This window comes from Pristiophorus japonicus, unplaced genomic scaffold (genome assembly GCF_044704955.1).
Source record: "Pristiophorus japonicus isolate sPriJap1 unplaced genomic scaffold, sPriJap1.hap1 HAP1_SCAFFOLD_130, whole genome shotgun sequence".
In the NCBI taxonomy this organism is placed as follows: Eukaryota; Metazoa; Chordata; class Chondrichthyes; family Pristiophoridae; genus Pristiophorus; species Pristiophorus japonicus.
The window spans coordinates 1,578,842-1,587,336 of NW_027250967.1; the positions used below are offsets into that span (position 1 = coordinate 1,578,842).

Genomic DNA, 8,495 nt, shown 5'->3' on the forward strand with positions numbered 1-8,495 from the left:
TACCAGAGGAAGGGGCCGCAGTACTGCAGAAGAAGCCACCGAGACTGAAGACCAGGCAGTGACTTCCCACAGCTGAGCTGAGCAAGAAAACGGGCTGCGTGTGGTGGTGAACATGGTCGCGAGTGTCCCAAGCCAGTAACCAGATATCCCAGGCCAGCTGGGTAAGGGCTCAGGGTTTTCTCAGAAGTGAAGCTTTTCAGGGCTATTCTGGGGAGGGTAATTCATTGGTAGAGGTGGGGTTAGAATCCACCAGGGAATTACTGCGTGTTTCTAGGTTCATTTCTGTACTGTATGTATGTTGTTTGTAACCGGGATTTTATTCTCCACAGAGACAGTGATTTCATTTAGCAGAGCATGTTTTAGACAGTGTATGTTAGACCAAATAAATATACTACGATTTATCACTGAAGCATCCCTTTCCATGACTCATTTAATTTACACTCTGAATAATAATTCCCAGATCTAGAACTTTCGTAAGGTGGGGGCGATTGAGCGAGGATCACAAACACTTACAATATTTACGAAAGGATATATTTGCTTTGGAGGCAGTTCAGAGAAGGTTCACTGGGTTGACTCTGGAGATGAGCGGTCGACTTATGAGAAAAGGTTGAGTAGGTTGGGCCTCTACTCATTGGAATTCAGAAGAATGAGAGGTGATCTTATCGAAACGTATAAGGTAATGAGGGAGCTTGATAAGGTGGATGCAGAGAGGATGGTTCCACTGATAGGGGAGACTAGAACAAGGGGGCATAATCTCAGAATAAGTGGCCGCCCATTTAAATCTGTGATGAGGAGGAATTTCTTCTCTCAGAGGGTTGTAAATCTGTCGAACTCACTGCCACAGAGAGCTGAGAAAGCCACGACATTAAATAAATTGAAGACAGAGATAGCTTCTTAACTGATAAGGGAATAAGGCTTATGGGGAACGGGCAGGGATGTGGACTTGAGTCCATGATCGGATCAGCCACGATCATATTAAATGGCGGAGCAGGCTCGAGGGGCCATATGGCCTACTCCTGCTCCGAGTTCTTAAGTTCTTATGTTCTGAATAGCGACACACAAAAAAATGCTTTGATCATGGTTACACCTTATCTTCACGTTTGTCAAACAGTTGGCTCGTTGGTCTCGGGCTGTGATTTCCCTTTGGAGTTGTTCATTGAAATTTACGAGGGGTCCCAGAGGAGCCCTGATATTGCTCGCATATTTTGAAATTGCATCGAACTTTTGCAAAGAAGGACTTGCATATCTGCAGCGCCTTTCAAGAACTCATGACGCCCCAAAGCGCTTTACAGCCATTGAGTTATGTTTGAAGTGTTGTAGTTTGGGGAAAGATGTGCCCAGATCACCAAACATGAACCTCAACTCTTTGCAAAGAGTTTGGTGCAAATAATCAGGCGTCTCAGGGACTTGGACTTTCTTTGAATAAGTTCTGCTTGTACCTGCATTCAAGCTTGAAACAGCAACTGGGCTTCCCTCTCACGGGACGTTTGGGGTTGATGTGTGTCGCTTTCAATCTTTGAAATTTCACCAAGCAAAGAAACGGTGAATCGAACTGTCCGTGTAAGCATTTAGTTCCCGTTTAATCACAGGAATATCCGCAGTTAGGAGCTGAAAAGAAATTCAAACCAAATACCGGCTTCGAGACAATCAGAATACTTTGTCACAGACAAGGCACTGGAAGGCTGGAAGGTAGATCACACCGGTTGCGGGAGAGCTGGTTGGTGGTGATATGGAAGTGTCTGCATTGTGCGGGACCAGACTGCTTCCACGCATCCACAATGAATGTCCCTCCATTTATTTGGGAAAAGTACAACTGAGAGTTGACAAGTTCCATCCCGGTCGGAGCAATCTGAAGCTTTAACTGTCTGACACACTGGTTTGGGATGCCTTGGAGCTTATACTTCCATCAGTCTCTGTGGCGCAATGGGTTTGCGCGTTCGGCTGTTAACTGAAAGGTTGGTGGTTCGAGCCCACCCACGGACGAAGAGTTTAACTGTTTTTCCCCGAGTATTCGGTGCCGCACAGTCCCAGGTTGTCATTGTGCGTTTTGGCTGCACGAATCTTTTCCGCAAATGTTGCCAGCAGTGTTGTTATCCAATTAGTTCCCACTCCAATATTTTATGAGCATTCAGTTCAAGTAAAACGATAACAATTTTTTACATGGATCATGTTCCTCCATCCAGCCCACTCGAAATAAATTATGTTATTGGGTTTAAAGAAACTGGTGGAAATTGATTCTATTGGTACATATATAGAACTGGAACTTCGGTCTCAAGTGCTCCTCCTATCAAGTATAGTCACACACACAATCAATGGTTTTACAACAGAGTCATAAACACTTACAATTTTAAACCATTCTCATACAGCGTGTAAATGAGATAGGGATAAAACTTCATCACATGTAAAGAGAAAATGAATGATTGAAGATACCACTGTTCCTCAGTAATTATATTATTATTTATTTCATTCTGAAGAAGGTTATCGGCTAATTAACGTTGATTAAAAGAATTCTTACTTTTGCACGTTGGCTGCATGTCGTCAATTTTATCAGGTTTTGAATTTAACAATGGGTTACAATGCTGGTTGAATACATGACCCCAAAGTCTTTTTGGGATCACAGGTTGAGTCTCTCTGGTGGTTTACGCTCTCTTGAAGAGCGCCTGAGTTGGGGCTCCGGTTGTTGGGCGCTGGCCTGTGTGTCTGCTGTTTGCGGTGCCTCAGGCCTGTCCGGACTGCTCACAGTGACTGGGCTCTCCTCCCTTTGGTTCCGGTGTTCGGTCACCTGTGCTGGAGTGAACTCTGTATCGTGTTCTTCCTCTGCTTCTTCTATGGGGTTGCTGAACCTCCTTTTTTTTGATCCACGTGTTTGTGGCAGATTTGTCCATTGGTAAGTTTAACTACCAGAATCCTATTGCCCTCTTTGGCAATCACAGTGCCTGCGAGTCATTTAGGCCCTGCAGTGTAGTTGTGGACAACAACAGGGTCGTTTACACCAATATATCGTGCCCTCGCATTCCTGTCATGGTAGTTATATTGTGATTGGCGCCTGCTCTCAACAATTTCTTTCATGGTGGGGTGTATAAGGTATAACAGGTTTTGAGCGTCCTTATCATTAGCAGCCCTGCGAGTGGAACCCCTGTGAGCGAGTGTGGTCGGGATCTATTGGCCAACAGGAGGCGTGATAAGTGGCTTTGTAGGGAACCCCCTTGGATTCTGAGCATCCCCTGTTTGATTATCTGCACTTTTCGTTCTGCCTGGCCGTTTGAGGCTGGCTTGAACGGTGCCTTTCTGAAATGGTTAATTCCATTGCCTGCCATGAAGTTTTGGAAATCAGTGCATGTGAAGCACGGGCCATTGTCGCTGACCAAGATGTCCGGTAGACCGTGGGCGGTGAACATTGCCTGTAGACTTTCTACCGTGGCAGAGGATGTGCTTGAATTTAAAATGTCACACTCGATCCATTTGGAGTGGGCGTCTACTACAACCAAAAACATTTTTCCGATGAAAGGACCTGCGTAGTCATCATGGATGCGTGACCAAGGCTTGGCGGGCCATGGCCAGGGGCTAAGGGGGGCTTCCCTGGGCGCATTGCCCAGCTGGGCACACGTGTTGCACCTGCGATCACAAACTTCCAGATCTGCATCTATTCCTGGCCACCAAACGTGTGACCTGGCAATTGCGTTCATCATGACAATGCCCGGATGCTCATTGTGGAGTTCTCTGATGAACACCTCTCTGCCCATCTGGGGCATGACTACACGGTTTCCCCACAGTAGGCACTCGGCCTGAATCGAGAGTTCATCCCTGCCCCTGTGAAATGGTTTAAATTCCTCAGGGTATGCCCTGTACGTGGCTGCCCAGTCCCCATTCAGGACACATTTCTTGACTAGAGACAATAGCGGGTCTCTATTTTTCCAGAATTTAATCTGACCGGCTGTCACAGGTGAGCCTTCACTTGCGAAAGCTTCAACAGCCATGACCATCTCAGCGGCATGCTCGGTAGCCCCCTCAGTGGTGTCTAGTGGGAGCCTGCTGAGTGCATCGGCGCAGTTTTCAGTGCCCGGTCTGTGCCGAATTGTGTAGTCATAGGTGGCTGACGTGAGTGCCCACCTCTGTATGCGGACCGATGCGTTTGCATTTATGGCCTTGTTGTCGGCCAAAAGGGACGTTAGGGGTTTGTGATCTGTCTGTTGCTCAAATTTCCTGCCAAACAGGTACTGGTGCATTTTCTTTACCGAATATACACATGCGAGCGCCTCCTTTTCTATCATCCCGTAGCCCCTTTCTGCCTGGGACAGACCTCTGGAGGCATAAGCTACCGGCTGTAACTGACCCTTGGCATTGACATGCTGCAACACACACCCGACACCATAGGACGACGCTTCGCACGTTAACACAAGTTTCTTACATGGGTCATATCGCGTTAACAGATTGTTGGAACATAACAAATTGCGTGCTCTATTAAAAGCCCTTTCCTGGCTGTCCCCCCAGACCCATTCGCGACCTTTGCTGAGGAGCACGTGTAGCGGCTCTAGCAGCGTGCTCAATTTGGGAAGAAAGTTACCAAATAGTTCGGGAGCAACAGGAACAAACGCAGCTCCGTCGTGTTACGGGGTCTGGGAGCTCTCTGGATCGCTCCCGTCTTGGACGCAGTACGGCTCATCCCATCTACTCCTACCCTCATCCTCAGGAATTCTACCTCTGGAGCTAGGAAGATGCACTTCGCCTTTTCAGTCGCAGCCCTACCCGGTCCAGTCTGCGTAGCACCTCCTCCAGGTTGTGGAGGTGTTCATCAGTATCGTAACCCGTGATGAGGATGTCGTCCTGAAAAACCACCGTCCCTGGAATCGACTTGAGGAGGCTTTCCATATTTCGTTGGAAGATCGCGGCGGCTGAGCGAATCCCGAACGGCCATCTGTTGTACTCAAACAACCCCTTGTGTGTTGTGATGGTGGTCAGCTTCTACAACTCTCTCGCCAGCTCCTGGGTCATGCAAGCTGAGGTCACGTCCAATTTTGAAAAAAGTTTGCCACCGGATAGCATCGCAAAGAGGTCCTCCGCTCTCGGTAGCGGGTACTGGTCTTGGAGTGACACCCGATTGATGGAGGCCTTGTAATCACCATATATCCTGACTGACCCATCCGTTTTGAACACCGGTACAATTGGGCTCGCCCAGTCACTGAATTCGACTGGAAAAATGATACCTTCCCTCAGCAGGCGGTTCAATTCACCTTCTATCTTTTCCCGCATCACGTACGGCACCGCTCTGGCCCTGTGGTGTCCTGGCCTGTCCGGGTTTATGTGAATCACTACCTTGGCCCCCATGAAAGTGCCAATGCCGCGTTGAAATAATGAGTCAAATTTGTGCAGGATCTGTGAGCATGAAACTCGCTCCACAGAGGAAATAGCATTAACATTGCCACATTTCCAGTTCATGACAGCAAGCCAACTGCTCCCCAGTAGTGCGGGACCATCCCCCGGGACAACCCAGAGTGGCAACCTGTTCTCCGAATCTTTGTGGGTCACGATTATCGCGGCGCTGCCAAGCACCGGAATGATCACCTTGGTGTATGTCCGTACCTGTGCGTCAATCGGTGATAATTTTGGCCCTGCTGGCCTTGGATGCCCACAACTTTTCAAACTATTTGATACCCATCAGGGACAGGCTAGCCCCCGTGTCTAGCTCCATTGATACTGGGATGCCACTGAGGAGCACTTTCATCATTATCGGTGGCGTCCTGGTGTATGAACTGTATACGTGCTCCACATGAACTCATTGAACTTCAGCTTCCAGCGATTTCCCCCAGCGTTCATTTCTGCAATTTCTGTAGGTATTGTGTTCATCTCTGCAAACTCCGGCTGAGTTTGTGCCTCCATGCCTCCAACATGAGCTGTTGTTGGAAACAAAAGATCCCTTGCTAGTCAATCGTCCCTGACTACCCCTGTGACTGTCCTTGAGTGTGCCATTAACAGGTGTTGATGGCCCCATTACTGGCCACATTGTCCCTTGCAATGGTGTGAATCGCCGTTCAGCTTGCCATTATCTCTGTCGAACTCCCCCTCTGGGTTCGACTACATGTTGGGGCATGCCCGATTGCCCTTGTCTGCCTGTAGAACTGTGTGCTACTTCAACAATGTTGATTCTCTGTCCCAACCATTCCTTGACACAGTATCTCTCATCTATTCTGCTAGCGGCCATGCTCACGTGGTTTAAATCCCAGTTTCTCTTCGCCATTGATACATCCTTACTATACAGTAGAAATGCACACGAGGCCCATGCTTGAGAGAAGATCAGTCTGTGGCCTGTCCTTTATTCCTTAGCACTCAAGTGATGAAAGTGGGTGGAGCTTCCCCTTTTGTACATGAAGGTCCAGGTTAGAAGTGTCTCCCACAAGTTCACCACCTAGTGGTCATTTTTCTCACAGTGTACAACTGAGGTCAGATTATATATGGGTTACAATGTTGGTTAAATAAATGACAATAAGCCCTTAAAATTTTAAACCATTCTCCTAAAATACAGTGTGTAAACGAGATAGGGATAAAAGTTCATCACATGTAAAGAGAAAATTAATGATTGAAGCTAGTAAAAGATCCTCTCGGAATAAGTGATCACAGTATGGTTGAATTTGTAATACAGATTGAGGGAGAGGAAGTAGTGTCTCAAACGAGCGTACTCTGCTTAAACAAAGGGGATGAGGGCAGAGTTGGCTAAAGTAGACTGGAAACACAGACTAAACGGTGGCACAATTGAGGAACAGTGGAGGACTTTTAAGGGGCTCTTTCATAGTGCTCAACAAAAATATACTCCAGTGAAAAAGAATGGCAGTAAGAGAAGGGATAACCAGCCGTGGATAACCAAGGAAATAAAGGAGAGTATCAAATTAAAAACCAATGCGTATAAGGTGGCCAAGGTTAGTGGGAAAATAGAAGATTGGGAAAATTTTAAACGACAGCAAAGAATGACGAAGAAAGCAATAAAGAAAGGAAAGATAGATTACGAAGGTAAACTTGTGCAAAGCATAAAAACGGATAGTTAAAGCTTTTACCGATGTATAAAACGGAAAAGAATGACTAAAGTAAATGTTGGTCCCTTAGAAGATGAGAAGGGAGATTTAAAAATGAGAACTGTGGAAATGGCTGAGACCTTAAACAATTATTTTGCTTCGGTCTTCACAATGGAAGACACAGAAACCATGCCAGAAATTGCTGGTCACAGGAATGTGGGAAGAGAGGACCTTGAAACAATCACTATCACTAGAGGGGTAGTGCTGGACAGGCTAATGCGACTCAAGGTAGACAAGTCCCCTGGTCCTGATGAAATGCCAGGGTATTAAAAGAGATGGCGGAAGTTATAGCAGATGCATTCGTTATAATCTACCAAAATTCTCTGGACTCTGGGGAAGTACCAGCGGATTGGATAGCAGCTAATGTAACGCCTCTGTTTAAAAAAGGGGGCAGACAAAAGGCAGGTAACTATAGGCTGGTTAGTTTAACATCTGTAGTCGGGAAAATGCTTGAAACTATCATGAAGGAAGAAATAGCGGGACATCAAGATAGGAATAGTGCAATCAAGCAGACGCAGCATGGATTCATGAAGGGGAAATCATGTTTAACTAATTTACTGGAATTCTTTGAGGATATAACGAGCATGTTGGATAGAGGTGTACCGATGGATGTGGTGTATTTAGATTTCCAAAAGGCATTCGATAAGGTACCACACAAAAGGTTACTGCAGAAGATAAAGGTACGCGGAGTCAGTGGAAATGTATTAGCATGGATAGAGAATTGGCTGGCTAACAAAAAGCAGAGAGTCGGGATAAATGGGCCCTTTTCGGGTTGGAAATCGGTGGTTAGTGGTGTGCCACAGGGCTCGGTGCTGGGATCACAACTGTTTACAATATACATAGATGACCTGGAAGAGGGGACAGAGTGCAGTGCAACAAAATTTGCAGATGACACAAAGATTAGTGGGAAAGCAGGTTGTGTAGAGGACACAGAGAGGCTGCAAAGAGATTTAGATAGGTTAAATGAATGGGCTAACGTTTGGCAGATGGAATACAATGTCGGAAAGTGTGAGGTCATCAAAATTATCGTAATTTTCCCTTGGTGGTCGAGTGGTTAACATCCCGAGCACTAACCCTCTTTCTATTCTCAATCAGTTTATCACATGAAAATAATTGAGGTCTGTGAGAGGATGAATAATTGCATACCTCGGGAGCCTATTATCAGCGAGGGCAGGCATCGACGACGAGGTTCAACACTGCCTCCAGTGCGCCAGTGCAGCCTTCGGCCGCCTGAGGAAGAGAGTGTTCGAAGATCAGGCCCTCAATTCTGCCACTCAGCTCATGGTCTACAGGGCTGTAGTGAGACCCGTCCTCCTGTATGGCTCAGAGACATGGACCTTATACAGTGGACACCTCAAGTCGCTGGAGAAATACCACCAATGAAGTTTCTGCAAAATCCAGCAAATCCCCTGGGAGGACAGACGCACCAAC

The 8,495-nt window shown here is 46.8% G+C and overlaps 1 non-coding gene across 1 annotated transcript; it reads left to right on the forward strand.

Moving 5' to 3' along the window:
• Positions 1–1,909: 1,909 nt before the first annotated feature.
• trnan-guu (transfer RNA asparagine (anticodon GUU)) lies at positions 1,910–1,983 on the forward strand. Its single transcript has one exon. It is a non-coding gene; the product is annotated as a tRNA-Asn (tRNA).
• The last annotated feature ends 6,512 nt before the right edge of the window (positions 1,984–8,495 follow it).